Source organism: Colobus angolensis, unplaced genomic scaffold (assembly GCF_000951035.1).
Source record: "Colobus angolensis palliatus isolate OR3802 unplaced genomic scaffold, Cang.pa_1.0 Scaffold137, whole genome shotgun sequence".
NCBI lineage: Eukaryota > Metazoa > Chordata > Mammalia > Primates > Cercopithecidae > Colobus > Colobus angolensis.
In genome coordinates, this window is record NW_012114455.1 from 8,571,939 (window position 1) to 8,589,538 (window position 17,600).

General features: G+C 43.5%; 1 protein-coding gene across 1 annotated transcript in view; it reads right to left on the minus strand.

The window, feature by feature from the left end:
* Nucleotides 1-17,600, minus strand: part of OPCML (opioid binding protein/cell adhesion molecule-like) — a 1,158,639-nt gene that overhangs the window by 598,669 nt on the left and 542,370 nt on the right. The gene's annotated exons all lie outside the window — the stretch shown is intronic.

A 17,600-nucleotide genomic window follows, 5' to 3' on the forward strand; every position in this document is an offset into this window, starting at 1 on the left:
GGAATCTTGACGTACACCAAGCACATCTTGGAGCTGATACTTTCTCTGGGATTATCCTGGACACACTTTCTATCCGTAGAGTCATTAAAACCAGGTCTTCCCTTCAGGGTCCCTAAGCTGGTTGGTTTTAGCCCTCACAGGAGGTTCATTTCCTGCTGACATTGGGACCAAGAACTTGCCTGACCCCTAGAAACATTCTTTCTCCTGTCAAATGCCACAAAATTGGGCTTGGCACAATTCTGCCATCTGATTTGAATGTCCTGTGGCTGCCTGCCCATCCTTCAAGGTGCAGTTAAAATATCCAGTCTCGTTGGTGAGCCCTGCTGAGTCCCCCCAGAAACATCCCCAGTCCGTCATTCTGTCATGGTTCCATTCATGATGGAACCCATGATGCCATCATATGATAATCTGCAAATACGTCCTCACATTAGAGTGTGAGTTTGATAGTGTTTGCTGAATACAGCTGAGTGCATTGAGCAGAGTTTGCCCAGTGGCTTACACGTGTAAGTCTGCGAGGCAAAGGGGCACTCTCTCCCTGTCTTCTCACTGGGAGGGAGCCTGTGTTTACTTGTTAGCATGGCTACCGTGGGCCTATTCATGCTCCAAACCCCACCCCTGTGAGTTTTTCTGTCTACTCTAAAGGTGTCTTATTTTCTTCAATTAATTTCTTTAGGGTCTCCCATCTTTGTCAGTTTTCATAGATGTTCATAACCAAAAAGGTGAAAAAACAATCCCCAACACCATCACATGGTGGTTAGGCACAAAAAAGGTATTTTCCAGAGAGAACCCTTCTATGATCTGAATGTTTGTGACCCTCCAAATTTTATATGTGGGAATCTCGACCCCCAAGGTGATGATGTTAGAAGGTGGGGGCTCTTGGGAGGTGATTAGGTCATGAGGATGGAGCCCTCATGAATGGGATACGTGACCTTATTAAAACGGCCCAAATGAGACACCTCACCTCATCTGCCATGTGAGAACAGTAACAAAACGCCATCTATGAACCAGGAAGTAGGCCATTGCCAGATGCCCGATCTGTTGATGCTTGGAGAGTGGGTTTCCGGCCTCCAGAAGTATGAGGAATAAATTTCTGTTGTAAGCCACCCAGTTTATGGTATTTTGTTGTAACAACCCAGACACACCAAGACAAACCCTAAGTATATATACAAAAAAGCTCTGACGTCATCTAGCCAAATTCTCTCTCTCCACAGATGAGGAAAGAAAAGGTCAGATGATAGGAAAAGTGTGAGGTCAACTAGCTGCAGGTTGCTAGCAAAGAAAGTCCTATACTTCTTTAAAATGCTATGGGAACAGTGCCTGCTCCCAGTAGTCCTGCCCTATCTAAAGAAGGAATTCGTGTCTCTAAACCTACTATCATTTCTCTTCCAGATCTCACCCTCCCCAGGTGGTGAGACCCCCTCTTGCCCCAGCCCCCTCCCTAGCAATGACACTTCTGTTTCCTACAGCAAGTGTAAAGCACACACAGACTCGGTTTAGGGACAGTTAATTTCCAATTCTTTCCAGATGGGTTGGAATAATATCCCCAGGTGGTAAATACATTATTAAGAAGGCAGTTTGGTGTGAAATTGGCTATTAAAATATAGATAAAGTTTAATATATTGAGCTCCTTGTCAGAAAAATCACTTTAGAGGGAGCTTATTATTTGTTTGATATTAAAAGAGTCACAGCTCCGCTCCAAGTGACAAATGGGGGGGGGGAAATGCCACCGGTAATGAACAAAAGCTTTTTAACATTTAAATTTAGGTTTTTCTTGCAGCTCTGCGTGCTGCCATGAGCATGCCTGTGTGGTGCAGCCAGAGGCGGCCATCAGAAATGTCAGGAACTCAGGCGCCAAGGAGGCTGCCAGCCAGGCTGTACACAGCTTGAGTCTCTCCAAAAGAAAGAGCTACCAGACAGCAAAAAGTAGAACTTCAGGTGGTTCCGTTGGCAACACTGTGGAAAGGCAACAGGGGTCTATCTCAGGGCAGGAAGTGGAAGTTTCTCCCACCTTCTTCCAAAGTATCCCAACCTCTACCCAAAACGCATCCACCTCAAAGGCAACTTGTTTCAGGAAGCCTGCCTGCACTCAGCCTGGAAACCCGTCTTTCCTGTGTAGACAAACCACTGAGCCAAATCTATAAAAAACGAAGCTGACAAGAAAGGAGGGTATCTTAGAACTTCATTTTTGTTTTTGTTTTTGTTTTTTTGTTTTGAGACACAGTCTCACTCTGTTGGCCAGGTTGGAGTGTGGTGACATGATCTCGGCTCACTGCAACCTCTGCCTCCCAGGTTCAAACAATTCTCCTGCCTCAGCCTCTCAGTTCGGTACAACTTCCACCTCCCTGGTTCAAGCAATTCTCCTGCCTCAGCCTCCCGAGTAGCTGGGATTACAGGCGCGCACCACCACACCCAACCAGTTTTTGTGTTTTTAATAGAGATGGGTTTTGCCATGTTGGCCAGGCTGACCTCGAACTACTGTCCTCAAGCATTCAGCCTGCCTCGGCCTCTCAAAGTGCTGGGATTACAGGCGTGAGCCACCACACTCGTCCTGAAAGTATGTTAGAACTTCTAAGTATTAACCTGTAGTTACAAATGTGCCATACAATACCCTTGACCGAGCCAAGTACTTAGCAGGCAGTATGCCGTGTTCAACAATGTCACCTAGCAAGGTCTCTACTGGAGGAAATCCTTAATGTATAATTGCAGCTGGGTTTATCCTTTCTCACACTGACAAAATCCTCCAGGAAGTATGCAGAGATCTACAATGGAAGAGAGAAGTAATAAGAGAGGCATAGAAACCACAATCTCTTTTCATTTAAACAATAGGCCAATGACCACAATTAGAGAGAGAAAAAAGATGTTCCTGGGAAAAAATAATGATAGATTGGCTTAATATGGTTTGTCCCTTCCAAATTTCATGTAAAGGTAATCCCCAATGTTGGAGGTGGGTCCTGGTGGGAGATGTCTGGCTCATGGGGGCGGGTCCTTCATGAATGATCTGGTGCCATCCTCACAGTAATGAGTGAGTCCTTGCTGTATGGCTTCATGTAAGATCCAATTGTTTAACACAGTATGGCACCTCTCCTGCCTCCTTTCTTGCTCTCTCTTGCCATGTGATACACTGCTTCCCCTTTGCCTTCTGCCATGAGTAACATCTCCCTGAAGGCTCACTAGAAGATGGCAGATGTGGGCACCATGCTTCCTGTACAGTCTGCAGAACCGTGAGTTAATTACACCTCTTTTCAATTTACCCAGTCTCAGGTATTCCTTAATAACAATACAAACTGACTGACACTTGGTTGGACAGGGGTCTTTAAAAAGAAATAATAAAGATAACTAATTACTATGTTCAACAGGGTTGGAGTCCCTATTTGAAATGTTTACTACCCACATGCCTACATGCACAGGTCCACACATTTGCACGTGTGCACACACAGACACACCAATGCATGGCCGCTTCCTTCCTAAGAGTGAACCTTTAGAACAAGAGAACTGCTCTCTGGTTTTTAAGCTAAAGTGATAGAAGAAATCTCAGCAAATGATGAAGAAGGCTATGTTTTTCACCTGGACGCTACCATGGGTGACTTAAGCATTGGTCTTTCCCTAGCACCATGGCCATTGGTTGTAACAGAACCAGAGCCACAGTCCAGGCCAAGCCTTTCTTGCTAGCCAAAGCCCAGCCAATAACTGACTGTTTTCTTACCACTTGGAAAGTGGAAGAGTGATCATGTCACATATTCAGTGGGAGCAATGAAGAATAAGTGGGGAAGGCCATCTGGAGCACCAGCCTTCCCAGTGTACTTCAAAGTGGAGACCAGTGAAGGAACTGGAATGAAAACCCAAAGACCTATAGATTGCCTCAACCTCAGATCACTCAAGTATTGACCCCTCTCTCTCAGCGGAACTCTAGGTGCACCCATGGTAATTGTGCAGCAATGGCTAAGAGGGATGTGCTTGACAAAATCCTCATGATCTGGCAAGCGTATTTATAGTGAGTGCTGTTGCTTCAATACAGAGCTGCTATTGCAATAAGTGCCTTTGTAGCTATGAGTAATAACTGTCATCTTTTAAGTGACAAGTGGCTGGAATTGTAACTTAACTTTTGACAAACAGAAAGAGAGAAAACAAACACAAGTGGTTTGAAAGTGATACAATAAATAGGTCAGATGGTTAGACTGGAATTGACTCTCTTGAGATCTAGACAGGAGTTAAAAATAAAAATAATATAAAAACAAAAGCCCTTTGCTTTTGAAAGAAGAATTCTTGGGGCCAGGAATGGATCTAGGCACTTTCACTTAACTTATTCCTTTGAATGTTCACTCAGCCCCACAAACTTTGATGGCTAAGGAAGGTTCCACAGGGTCAGGTCACCAGTCAGCTTTTCAGAGCTGCTGAGGTGCAAGACTAGACTTTCATTCCAGGTCTGTATAGATGGAAAGCACCTTGCTCATTCCTTGCTGATTAGACAGGCGAGAATGCCTTTTCACTTCTGCATCTGTGTAGTCGTAAAGATCTGTGTTTGAATCCTGTCTCACCTCTTACATCCATGTCACCCTGAGTAAGCCTCTTAACACTTTCTACCGAGGGAGTTCTTGCTTTCTTTATCGATCAGATGAGGAGGAGGATGTTAGTTCTGTGTACCCACAGGGGTAGAATGAGGATTAATAAATACAATGATGGACATAAAAGTTCTCAGTAAGCTCTAAAATGGTACTGAAATATAAGACATAATTATAAGGCTATTCTTCACCTTTAAGTGGAATTTTTTTCTATAGATAATACATGTGTGGGTGGGAATGTGTATGAGGAGAAACAGAGGAGGGAAGGAGAAGTAGAAGAGAAGGAGGAAAGAGAAGAAGGACAAAGAGAGAGGGAGGGAGGGGGAAAGAGAGGAGAGATTGGTCATAGGTTGTTTCATCAGTTGACCAATCCGATAGGAACTTTTACTCAACTTTGCACAGTGCTGGGCAGTTTGGAGACCTTAGCACCGCTTGACCTCATTTGAACTTTAGAACAACCCCATGAATTGTAGTTCTTCTCTTTTTCATATCAGTGGTGGGCGGGGGGGGGAGAGGGGAAATGCAAGCTAAAAGTCACAGTGACTTTTCTAATATATCATAAAATCTTAAATCCAATTTCTTCATTCATCTGTAAACAGTAGCATATGCCAGATATTGAAAAGGAAAACTTGAAGATTTAATTCATTACGTGAATTTTTATTTAAATTGAGATAATGTCATCAATGGCATTGTATGAGCTTCCTGTGGCTGCTCTAACAAATTTCCACAAATGTGGTGGCTGAAAGCAATAGGAATTTATTCTCTCACAGTTTGGAGTCTGAATTCAGCATCACTGAGCCCATATCAAGTGCCTTCCTACTCCTTCCTAAGGCTCCAGGGAAGCCTTTCTTTGCCTCTTCCAGCTCCTGCTGGCTGCCCCACCCCTTTCACTTGTGGCCACATCTCTCCAGCCTTCCAAATCAGCACCTTCAAATCTCTCTCTGCTGTCTTCATCTGTGCTGTAAAATCTCTCTTGGACTCCCTCTTGTAAGTAACAAGTGACTGTATTTAGGGACCACTCAGATAATCCAGGATGATCTCCTCATTTCAATTTCCTTCATTTAATCAATCTGTGAAGACCTTTTTTTTGTTATAAACATTCGCAGGTTCCAGGAATTAGGAGTTGGATATTGGCTGGGGAGTACTTTTCAGATGACCACAGTATTCTATTGTTTTGTGGGACATACTAAAAAAACAAACAAACAAAATACCTGGCATTCTATTGCTTCTAGTAATGAATTAAAGTCCCTACTTCTCGAATATCTGACTTCCTGGAGGCCACGGAATAGACTGAATTCTGAGCAGTGGATTACCCGGAGTGCTCTTTGTGCTGGGCCCAACACACAATTTCTCCAAACAGCGGATAAATGAATAATGCAGAGCGTTGCCATCCACCGTGGGTCACCGACCCCTTTTGACAGTTGTCAGAATCCCCCCCAATCCCAGGGGGCCGTTTGGTTACACAGGCTGGCAGCATCCAGCACACTGTCCCGTGGGCAGCAGATCCCTCGAGAAGTCCCTGCACCCAAGGAAGCAGCACACGTCTCTCACCGCGCTGGAGTCAGGCACAAATGCCAGCTGGGAAGGAGGAGGCAAAGAGGCAAAGAGCAGGGGCTGGCAGCTGTGTTCCAGCTTGGAAGGAAGTTGGACACCCACGCATCTCAAAAGCCGGAGCAGGCAGCCCAGAGAGGGGTCTCGCTCCTCTGCCGTCTCCTCTGAGGCCTCCCCCATCTGCCTTGCCTGAGAGCCACTTTCCATTGCCAGTGCCCCTGGGGACGTAACTGTCTCCTTAGAGGTTGCCAGAGGAAAACAGGAGTGATTCTGCTGTAGCTCTGACTTATTTAATTTTTATTTTGTTTTGTGGGTTCTTTGGGTTCCTGCGGTGTTGATGTTTTATTAATGGTTCCGCTGTCTCTTCAGAGGCAGTTGGAATCCTGTCTATCATCTGGCAATTGACAGCCAAGTCCTAGCAAGGCAGAACGTGGAGGCTGAGGTGTGCTTCGTGGAGGGGACACAGGGGCCAGTCTGAAGATGCCCTCTGCAGGTGACCGAGGTCTGCCTTGACCATGCGCCTCCTAGCCATTCTGATACTGTCTGCCAATGCCCACCCGCTGCTCCACATGAAGGGTCTGCTCTCCTCTGATCCAGTTGCTGCCCCCACTGCTAACAGCTGCTCGGGAGGCCAGCTGGTCAGGGACCATGCCCTTACTCTGCTTCAGGGCTTGCCTTGGTGCTAGCTGACTTTAGCTGTCTACTGACAAGGTCCACACCAGATGCGTGGATGGATGCGGGCTCAGAAGAGAAGTCACACTGCCTTCCTTCAACTGCACTCTGTCTAACCTGCCCCTCTCCGTCTATGGGAGTTGGTTCAAACACTATCCCTCAGACAGAAATCAATGAGCCGTGATGTCAAGGTCCACTCTACCCCTCACTAGCTATTGTGGACTTCTCCAATGCCCACCCTTTCCCTCCACTGCACCGAGCTAGTCGACATCATGGTCCTTCCCACCTGGACTCCTGCACTCTTACTCCTCCCGTCCTTCCTTTCTCAGCATTGGTGGCAGCCGTGAAAGCCTGAGAAGCTTTCATGAATGCCGCACCCTTGCTTGGACTCCTTCGTGGCTTCCCACTAAGTTTAGAATGAAATCCAAACTTAGAATGAAATCTCTGCCTGCTGCCGCACCTCTGACTCTCCACCCAATCTCTCTAGCCCCGGTTTTCAACTATATCCCCACTGCCAACCACAGCTCCTGGGGAGAGACGATTTTAAAAGATTGATTGTGGAACAAGTGCACGCATGAATCGATAGCCAGAATGAATGAATGAATGGCTAGATCCGTCCCCCACATTGCTTGGAAGTAACATGACAGTCAATGTGATGCAGACACATACTGCCAATGCCATTTCTGAGATCTGTCTACATTAATGCTTTTTTGTCCTAACACCCGTGTTCTCCTTTTCTACCACTGCTACTCCACAGCTTTTGGGTACTAGTTTTTCCCTGTGGGGAGGTAGGGCAGCTCATATTTGGTAGGGTGAGTGCAGCTTATCTCCTCTGCATTTCCATAGATAAGACATATTTTTGAAAAATATTTTAATATAACCCTTTCCTTAGGGACTATAGATGTGTTCTTAACCTTCACACCACCCTTTCTGATGGCTCAGCCATCTAAGAAAAAAAAAAACTATTATGTATGGATACTTATCAATGTATTAAATGCATCTAATCCAGATTTTTCTTATCTTTACTGTGAATTCTATCTTTTTTAAAAGCTTTTCTTTCTTTTTAAAAATTGAATCACATTATTTTATGAACTCCTTCAATTAGGAGATGGGGAAAGGGGCTACTGTTTGCTGCCTAGGATCTATTTTTAATTTGCCCTTAATTGTAGAATCCTGGAATTTCCAAGCACCCTTTGGGTTAGCTGTGGCCCTCAGACTAAATTTAGGCTCATGGATGTGTGCAGCTTCCAGGACAAGTTCTAAAAGGGAGGATGTCTCTTTTCCTTGCCCTTCTCTTTTCCTTCTGAGAGTGAACTGTGGCCTTTGCAGGGAGAGCCATCCTAAGACCGACTGGGAATGGAGTGTGCTCAGAACAGTGAGACCTGGGTTTCTGGCATGGGGTCATGTGAGACGGCCAGGTGGGAGGAGATCCCTGGAGAAGCTCCAACCAGCCTGCCTACTGAGGGGGAGACTTGGGAAGTCCGCGCCGTCTGTAGTAGGGAGGAGCCTGGCCCCTCCTCTTCCTGTGTGGAAACTGGGATTCGAGCTGCTGGTGGGAAGCACTCTAGCAGGGACTCTGGCCTAGTGAGAGAGAGGGTCCCTGTTTCCTCTGAGGCCTCCTCCGTCTGCCTTGCCTGAGAGCCACTTTCCATTGCCAGTGCCCCTGGGGACGTAACTGTCTCCTTAGAGGTTACCAGAGGAAAACAGGTGTGATTCTGCTGTAGCTCTGACTTATTTAATTTTTATTTTATTTTGTGGGTTCTTTGGGTTCCTGCGGTGTTGATGTTTTATTAATGGTTCCGCTGTCTCTTCAGAGGCAGTTGGAATCCTGTCTATCACCTGGCAATTGACAGCCAAGTCAATTGCCTTTTCTTACTTTTCACCCAATAAAACCCTTATCTTACTCACCATTCAAATTGTATGCCAGCCTGAATTTTCTTGGCTGTGGGACAAAGAAACCCATCTTTAACTGAACTAAAGTCCCATGACAACTGGAAGACCTGAGGCTTCTGACTGAGGCCTCTGATAAGTGAGTTCTTTACTTTAAAGGATCAAGAAAGAAAGTTTTATCATAACTTGTTTTCCAGTTACCCAATTGTAACTAATAACTCGGAAACTTGGCACAAGTTTTGCTATAGGGTGTGTTGAAAGTCAAAAGTTGCTGGCTGAACTATGCCCCACTGGCCAGAACTATGTGAAACTCACACCATCTGGAAGGTGGTCAGTGCCCTTCCCTGGTCCCACATGTCTGCCACTTCCACTTTTTCTGCTAGAATTGTTCCAGCACCTTTCTGCACTGTGAGGTGTGAACGCCTAGACACTGGCCTGACAACACCTGCCCCATGCACACTGCAGGTCCTGCCTTCCACCCTAGCAGGAGCAGTGACCCCAGGGTAACTTGGCATGAAGTGCTGGCCAGGAAGATTATGTCAGAATGCAGTAGGCTCATGCATATACCTGCCATGGGGCCACCTGGGCTGGTGTAGTGCTTGTGGCATAAGCAGGGGGCCTGTCTAATAATTGTCTGCAAAATACCTGAACTGTTAATCCTTCACCCTCTAAAGCAATCACATTCACTTAATTTAAAACAGGAGAGGGGAAAGGCATGAGAAGAAAAGTCCTTTTCTTTCCAGACTTTGAGACCAGATGTCAAACCAGTTTAAGAGGAGACATCCCCGAAAGCATTACATTCCCCAAACTTATCGGGCAGCCCTACAGGTACCTGCCCACAGATTGTGGCCTTGGGGACTTGGTCCCACACAGCACAGTACAATCTATTTTAGAGTTTGTTGCCCCCACCCTCCATTTATTGTAGCAATTCATGGCTATATTCAAAATAACTGAGCTATTTATGCTGCTGCAGGATACAGCTCCATCTATAAATGACCTCAGCAGAACTCTGGATTGATTTAACCTCCCTTATCTGTGTGATTAGCTCAGCCACAGAGCAGATACTTGGTGCTTATCGCCCCATTAAAGAGTCAAAGAATGCTGTTACCAGTTTTTTATCTCCAAAATACACACAAAGCCCTGCTGATTATTCTATTAATTTGTTAATGAACCTGTCCTTAGACAGAATCTCTGTTCCTTTGGAAGGCAGGGTGGGGAACTGAGCATTCAAATGTGTTTGAGCCTTCAGAGGTAAAACTCTAGAATTGCTTGTAGGAGCTGGGATGCACATGCTCATTTTTATTTTGCGCTTTTATTCTCTTTCAGTCTTTTATTGAAATAATAGGCACACAAAGAGATGAAGAAATTAGGCCAGAAAAAGTTCAATGTCTGATGGAAGCAGACCCAGGCCCACACAGACTGGTGCAAAGATGCAGGCATAGACACTTTGAATAGTTAGCACATATAGCATGTCTTCCAGAGGCCGGATCACTCAGCTCTTGGCAGTTGATACACGGATGGTAATTTTAGAACAAAAGATGGTGGGGAAAATGGTTTACGGTTTTCTGGGATCTATTGTCCTATATTTCAGGTCCATTGTGCATTTATGTTTTATACATTCACAGACATGCCAAGAATTCCATGAGGACAGGCACACGTCTGCATAGGCTTCAAGTGCACTGCAGATGCTGTGTCAATAGAGCTGTCTCATCGTTGGGATCTTGTAGTTAAGCTACTTGCATTGGAAGCTCTCAGATTCTCCAAGGTTTTCACCTTCTACTGTGGGTCTTCAGTTTTCCAAGCCTCTTGGGCAGAAAGACGTCTTTAAAATAGCATCAGTGACCAAGAATCCTTGGGTCATTCCATTGGCTACGGAATTAAGCTCAGACCCTACACAGGGTTAGCCACTTGTGACATAGTGGAGCAAGAAAGTGGGTGAATCATAGAGAGCTGACAATCGATTGAGGTGCCTCACTACTGTCTGGTAAACAACTAAAATGAAAATGCGAAAGAGATGTGAAAGGAATGTATTCCTTCAAAATCAGAGCACAGTTTCAGAAGACAGCCAAGATTGTGCTCAGGAGGTCCCTTTCTGATTTTTTTTTTCTCTGATGTGGTGGATGCCATGATGCGGTTCCCAGATTCCCCTTTGGGAAAGGAGCACATATTTCTCCAGCTGCCAGGAATATTAGCTGTGGAAGGCTCCCAGCTGAGCCTCTCTCTGGGAACTGCCCTCAGTGGACAAAAGCTGCCTCATTCGAGGTCACTCCACTTTACAGGGACAGCCTACTTCCAGGACTACGGCTATATGGCAGTGGAAAGATCTGTCATCCTCCCTTTGTTTGGTGGCAACTTTGAAGGTCATTACTGCACCAGAATCTCCACAGGACTGACTGAGGCTGCTGATATGACTGCAGCAATGTCCACCATTCCTTTCAGCAAGTTCTGATCCCCTTCCTGTTCATAGGTGTTCTTCCTGACAGTACTCCCTGATGCACATTCTGCACAAAAGTCTCCATGTCAGAGTCAATTTTCGTGGAACCCAACCTAATACATCTGGTCATATGAATGATCTGCACGTAAACACACCCAATTAAGGAGTCACAGCAAGAAGACTGAGCAATTTTCTACATTACTGAGGAAATTAGCATGGACATGAATTGACATGGATTAATCTCTATTTGACATCGGTTTCAAAAGTTTTGATTACTTAAACATACTTGCTCTTCCGGATTACGTAAGTCTACATGTATGGAGAGGTTTAGTGGGATTGAATGCATTCTTAAATTCTATTTAACAGAGAACAATGATTTAGATTGGATTTATTCACCCTTTATCCTTTCAAGAAACATATATACATTGTCTCTACCATATATAGATACAGTCCCTGATCTCAGAGAACTTCAAATGTTGCAAGAAAATGGACATAAATACTTGCTTGTTAAAATGCAATGGTACATATTTGAAGAGTTGGCTAAGGTAACAAAACAATAGAATCTAGAATAAAAAAGATGTTCACAGTCTGTTCAAATATAACAATGAGTTGATATTTCCAGGAACATATTAAGGAAGTCTGGCACTTTGGTTCCGAAAATCAACTGTACTGATACAAGATTGATCGAAAGTTCAAAGAACCCAGGCAATTTAATTCAGTAGCCATATAGTATTCAGACCAAGTGACGCATTAGTCCACTCTATACTGTACAAGTTGGACAGTATAAAGCAGCAGTCCCCAGTCTTTCTGGCATGAGGTACTGGTTTCATGGAAGACAACTTTGCTATGAATGGGGTGGGTGTGGGGAATGAAATCGTACCACCTCAGATCATCAGGCATTAGTTAGATTCTCATAAGGAGCACAGCCTAGATCCCCCACATGCGTAATTCACAGTAGGGTTTGTGCTCCTATGAGAATCTAATGCCGCCTCTGATGGGAAGTGGGGCTCAGGCAGTAATGCTCACTGCTGGCCACTCACCTCCCGCTGTGCGACCCAGTTCCTAACAAGGCATGGACTGGTACTGGTCCACAGCCCAGAGGTTGGGGACCCCTGGGATGTCTACTGTCTTCAGTTCTAGATACCATTAGAAAGCATTCGGAGGAGAATGCCCAGAATGGTAAGAGGTCAGAAATTTAGTTATTTGAGGAACCCTTGAAAGTTTCAACTCCTCCTAGTCCCTTTACATATCCAGCAACACAACCAAAGAGTTTCCCACAGCCGAGCTCTTCTTGTGATGCCTTTGCATTTTGAATCCCCACTGTCCTGTCCACTCTTCAAGGAACAGCTTGGAAGTCTCCTCCATAGTGAGCCCAGCTCTCCACTGAGGAGTTGGCTTCTCGGGGAGCAGTTTGCTCACACCTCTGTCCCAGCTCCCGCCCTTCTTTCTGCTCTTGCTGTGGCAGTCTACAAGAGGGTTGGCAGGGATCAGAGCTTTGTCATTCCAGCATCTAGCAGAATGTTTGCTACACAGAAAGTGTTTGTCATTATTTGATAAATGGATAATTTGTGAATAAATGGGTGAACAAATGAATGTGCAAATCCTAAATGCAAGAGGAGGCAGCTTGGAAGTGAGAACACTTGTAAGAGGTGGAAGAGTCTTCAAATAATTTAAAGCATTATTAAAGTATTCTTGTAACACAATAAAGAACTACAGTCTGGATCGTAGCTTTATGGAGTGAATCTGTAATTAACTTAATAACTGTGACCAACAGTTTTTGATTAATGAATTAGTGGTGACATGGAAGGAAGTGATAACTTTAAGATTCTATCTTTAGCCTTATCCCTTTTAATATTTCTATCAATGTGTTGAATAAAGATATAAAAAGCATAATTATCAAAATGTAGGGATGATATGAAGCCAAGTGAAACAGTAAATAAATTGGAAGATTAAAAGCAGGATGCAAAAATATCTCAAGAAGCTAGAATTATGAGCTGGTCTTGCCAAGTTGATATTCAAGGGAGAAAAATAAAAAGCCAAGCCACCAAATCCTGAAATAACTGTAAAATAGAAGATGAGGAACATGAAGTTTAACTCCAGCATTTGTAACAATCAACAGGGAATTTAGTTGTGTGTAAGTTTGTAATAAGTTCACATAATCAAACAGCTTGAAACAAAGTTAACCCAAACTTAGGAAACATAACTGGTAGTACAGTATCTGGAATTTTTTTAGAAAGATGTAGGTAAACTGTTGCAAGTTGTGTTCAGAGCAGTACAAGCAAGCCCTGCAAGAGTTCTTAAAACTGTGTTATTTAAGAAAATAAGAATCTGGCAGGGTAAACATGGAGACAAGAATATTCAACAGAGACCTTGTCTATGGCTGAATCAAGCAGAGCTGAAAAATTTGCATCAAGCACATGGGATCAGGTTCTTTCTATGGAGTCTAAGTGGTAGCATGATGTTTGGGAGCAGCAGATACAGAGGACTTTCTTCAACTTCCACAGAAGAAGAAATTCTTAGTCACAGCTATGCAAAATAGTGAGCGCCAGTGTGAGAGAAGTGAGCCCCATGATCCCTGGTTACTGCAGGTGCTGAGGCTGCAACCTTGAATAACACCCATGGGGAACCCTCTGGTGTAGATTCATGTATTGCATAGACAGTTGGAGTCAATGACCTTTGAGGTTTCCGAGATTCCATGATTTTACCCAAAGTTGACATGCTACAAAACTCCAGAAGGCAGGACTACACTCAATTTAAGGAAAAACTTTCTAAAATTAAAGTTATTTAAAAACTGAATGAATAGTGATTTCTCTTTTTTTCCCCAGGTATATTGTTTTAATAGTGATCCTTGTATTTGTTAAGAAGCTAGAGTCAATTATCTTTACAGTCGCTTCAACATCCAAGATTATGGGGTGAAGCAGGAAGACAGGCAGTCAGGAGCCACTGGCTACAGTCCAAGCTCTGATGGAAGTCAGCAAGTCATTTAACCACACCTAGCCCAGTGTGCTTATCTGCAAATGGGGCTAACATGACCTCTTCTGCATGTTTCGTAAAATGGTTGAAAAGTCAAATAAAATAGCATGCATTGAAAGGCTCTAGAAAAGTTGACTAAGTATACTAGAAGATTAATGTGTTCTTGGCATGATTGCTAGTACTGCCATGACAATGTAGGTCAAAAGCAGCCACAGACAGACAGTTCGTAAACAAATAAATATAGCTGTATTCTATTATAGCCTTATTTACAAAACAAATGGCTGGCTGTGTTTGGATCACGAGCTATCGTTTGCTGACTCTTGGTCTAAAGAAATGGTTCTCTACTGAGGACAATTTTGCTCAACAGGGGACATTAGGCAATGCCTGAAGATATATTTTGTTGTCACAACTTGCGGAGGGGGCAAGGTTTTATTTTATCGACATTTAGGGGTTTGAGGTTAGGGATGATGTTAAACATCCCATAATACACAGGACAGCCTTCCTCAACAAAGAATCATCTGGACCAAAATGTCAGTAGTGTCAAGGTTGGAAAATCCTGGCATAGACAAAGAAAATTATTATTTGTGCTTATCCAAGGTCCTTAGCAAGGAATTCAACCTCCTGTTGGCTTTTCGAGTGCAAACTACAGAACTCTAGAAGATTTGGTTTGGAAGCACTTGGAAAACAAAGAGGGGGAATGTGAATCTCTCTGTTAATTCACATCAACTGTAAAACAACTCAACACACCTTCCGCAAAGAAGTTTATTTTCTTTAATAATGGTGTTGCACATGACAGAAACTCAACTCATAGTTTAGATTAGATTAAAAGCAAAAGTAAATTGAGATATTTTCTAATGCTAAAAAAAACTCAGTCTTGGCCAGGCACAGTGGCTCACACCTGTAATCCCAGCACTTTGGGAGGCCAAGGCGGGTGGATCACCTGAAGTCGGAAGTTCAAGAGCAGCCTGACATGGAGAAACCTCATCTCTACCAAAAATACAAAATTAGCCAGGCGTGGTGGCACATGCCTGTAATCCCAGCTACTCAGGAGGCTGAGGCAAGAGAATCACTTGAACCAGGAAGGTGGAGGTTGCGGTGAGTTGAGATCATGCCATTGCACTCCAGCCTAGGCAACAAGAGCGAAACTCTGTCTCAAAAAAAAAAAAAAAAAAAAAAAAAAAAAATCGGCCTGTACTTGGACTTTCCCACAGCATCCTGGATATTTCCAGCATTCTGCTCAGACTTTCAGTGGCTCCCTTCCCAAAGGACTTTGCACGTCTAAACTTGTCTGGCACTTCTCACGGGACTTGGCACCAGAGTTATTTAATCTATCCCCTCATTCTGCAACAAGAAAACAAGGAGAGGTTATGTAACTGATTCTTGGTCACTTGATCATGTAGTGGTAGAACTCATACTAAGATCATTTCTCCTGGTGAAGCGCTCTGAATTTCGCAGCACCATGGGGGCTCTGCTTTACAGAGAAAAAGGCAGTTCATTTTTTCCAGGTAAAACCTCTCTTGGATTAAAAAACACAAGAACATTTTCTTTTTTATAACCTACGTCACTTTTTGGTTGGTGTACAATATTTCGAAAATGAAATGTTTAAAATAACGCAATGAATTCAGAAAGACTAGTTCGAACGATGCACATATCCAATTTATGCCAGCCCTACCATACGGCCAAATTTTATTAAATGAAACTCAGTACCGCATATCATATTTAAGTATTCTTACAAAGGTTTATTTAAACATTTTCTTTGAAGATGAAGTATTTAAGGATGATAAAGATAATTACTCATCGTAAGCATAATGGTCCACTTGACAGAAAAAATTAAATGTAAGGATAACTTTTAATAAAAATTAAGCATTAGAAACCTCTCTACTACCACTCTGGTTTGTAATGTATATTTAGGGAGATGGTCAAAAGCACCACTCATTCTACTGCCTCGTAACACCACACTCAACAGTGTATAGTCAGGTTCTTCTGCATTACTTAGGACAGAAAGTGAAGGAGAGCCCTGTATCCCACTGGATCCTCAAGGTGGGATTTATTTGTACCTGCTGCAGGTGATGAATTGGTCTAGAGCTAGCGTCAGAGAAGCACAGTGCTATAATCAATTCCAATTCTCACCTATTAGGCTGGGTAAGAGACCAAAATTTGCCACCTCAGAATATGAAGAATTGTTGAGCTGAAGACAATTAAGAGGAAGGAGATGCAGGACAGCTCTGTGCCCTCCCTCTATTTGCCTAAAAGTAGGGCATAGATTTACAAAGACAAAAGGAACCCTGCTCCTCCTCCCACTACCACCACTAGGAAGAATGAAGGTTAACCACTCAAGACAACTTTACATTCTTATCTACTGGAGATGATACCAGAGGAATCTACATGAACAAGCTTTACTAACTGGCCTTTACCTGCCAGTTATTTACCTGCCCACAGATTGTTGCCCCTAGAGAATCAAAGTCCTTTTCCATTATCTTGTCACTTCTCTAGAAATTAAGTGTTCTTGAAGATGTTATATAAGCTGGAATTCAAAAGCCACCTCTTGGACAACTGCTCATTCCCTAAGTGGCTCTCATGTGTATATGAAATACACATGTTGTTAAGCTGCTGGGTTTTTTTTCTTGTTAGTCTGTCTTCTGTTATAGGGATCTGTTTCAACTAAGAACCTATGAGGATTGAAGAAAAAAATTGTTATTCTCTCCTATGGCTGCAAGATATTCTGTGCCTGCTGCTTCTCTATCTCGAGATGATGTTTCCACTACAGGCTCCTTCCCCATGAAGGAAGGGCAGGGGCAGCACTAAAGGCCTCACAGCTCACTCAAGTATCACTAGCCATCTGTCAACAGAGTCCAGAGGCTGTGGCCCAGACTGTATGTCCGTGCAGGAGACAGTCCTTTGCCTTCATTCAGTGATGCATTCAATGTCCTGTGACGGTGAGGTACAGGCTCTGCTCTGTCCTGGGGAGACAAGCTGGAAGCTTGCATTTGCATGAGAACAACATGTGGCCCAGCAGGAGAGAGAAAGAAGTACATAGTTTTAATCTGAACACTGAACACAAATATTTCTCAGGCCAGATATTTTGAACCTTGGTCATAGCCAGTTTATCTAAGTCTCAAGCCCTCCCTCTCTTCTCCAACCCACATCTCCTGTCTTAGTATTGGTGCCATATTTTCTATTAAGAGAACTCTTGCATAATTCTCCCAAATTCCCACAGACAGAAGAATAGAGGAATGAAGAAATTTATCAGTATGTGCCCTCAATGGAATAATGTACAGCAATCAAAATGGATGAAATGCATCTACAGGCAACTCATAGGATTACAGTTAGCAAATGCAGTTACAAATACAAAAGAGTACAAACAGCATAATGTTCTCTTCTAAATTAAAAAAAAGAAACCTAAACAATATACAGGTAATACATTTACATAGATCTGACAATACCAGATAGATAGGCAGGTTGGAAAATAGATTGATTGATAGAGTGATAGATCAATTGATCAACAGATAAGGGATAAAAGC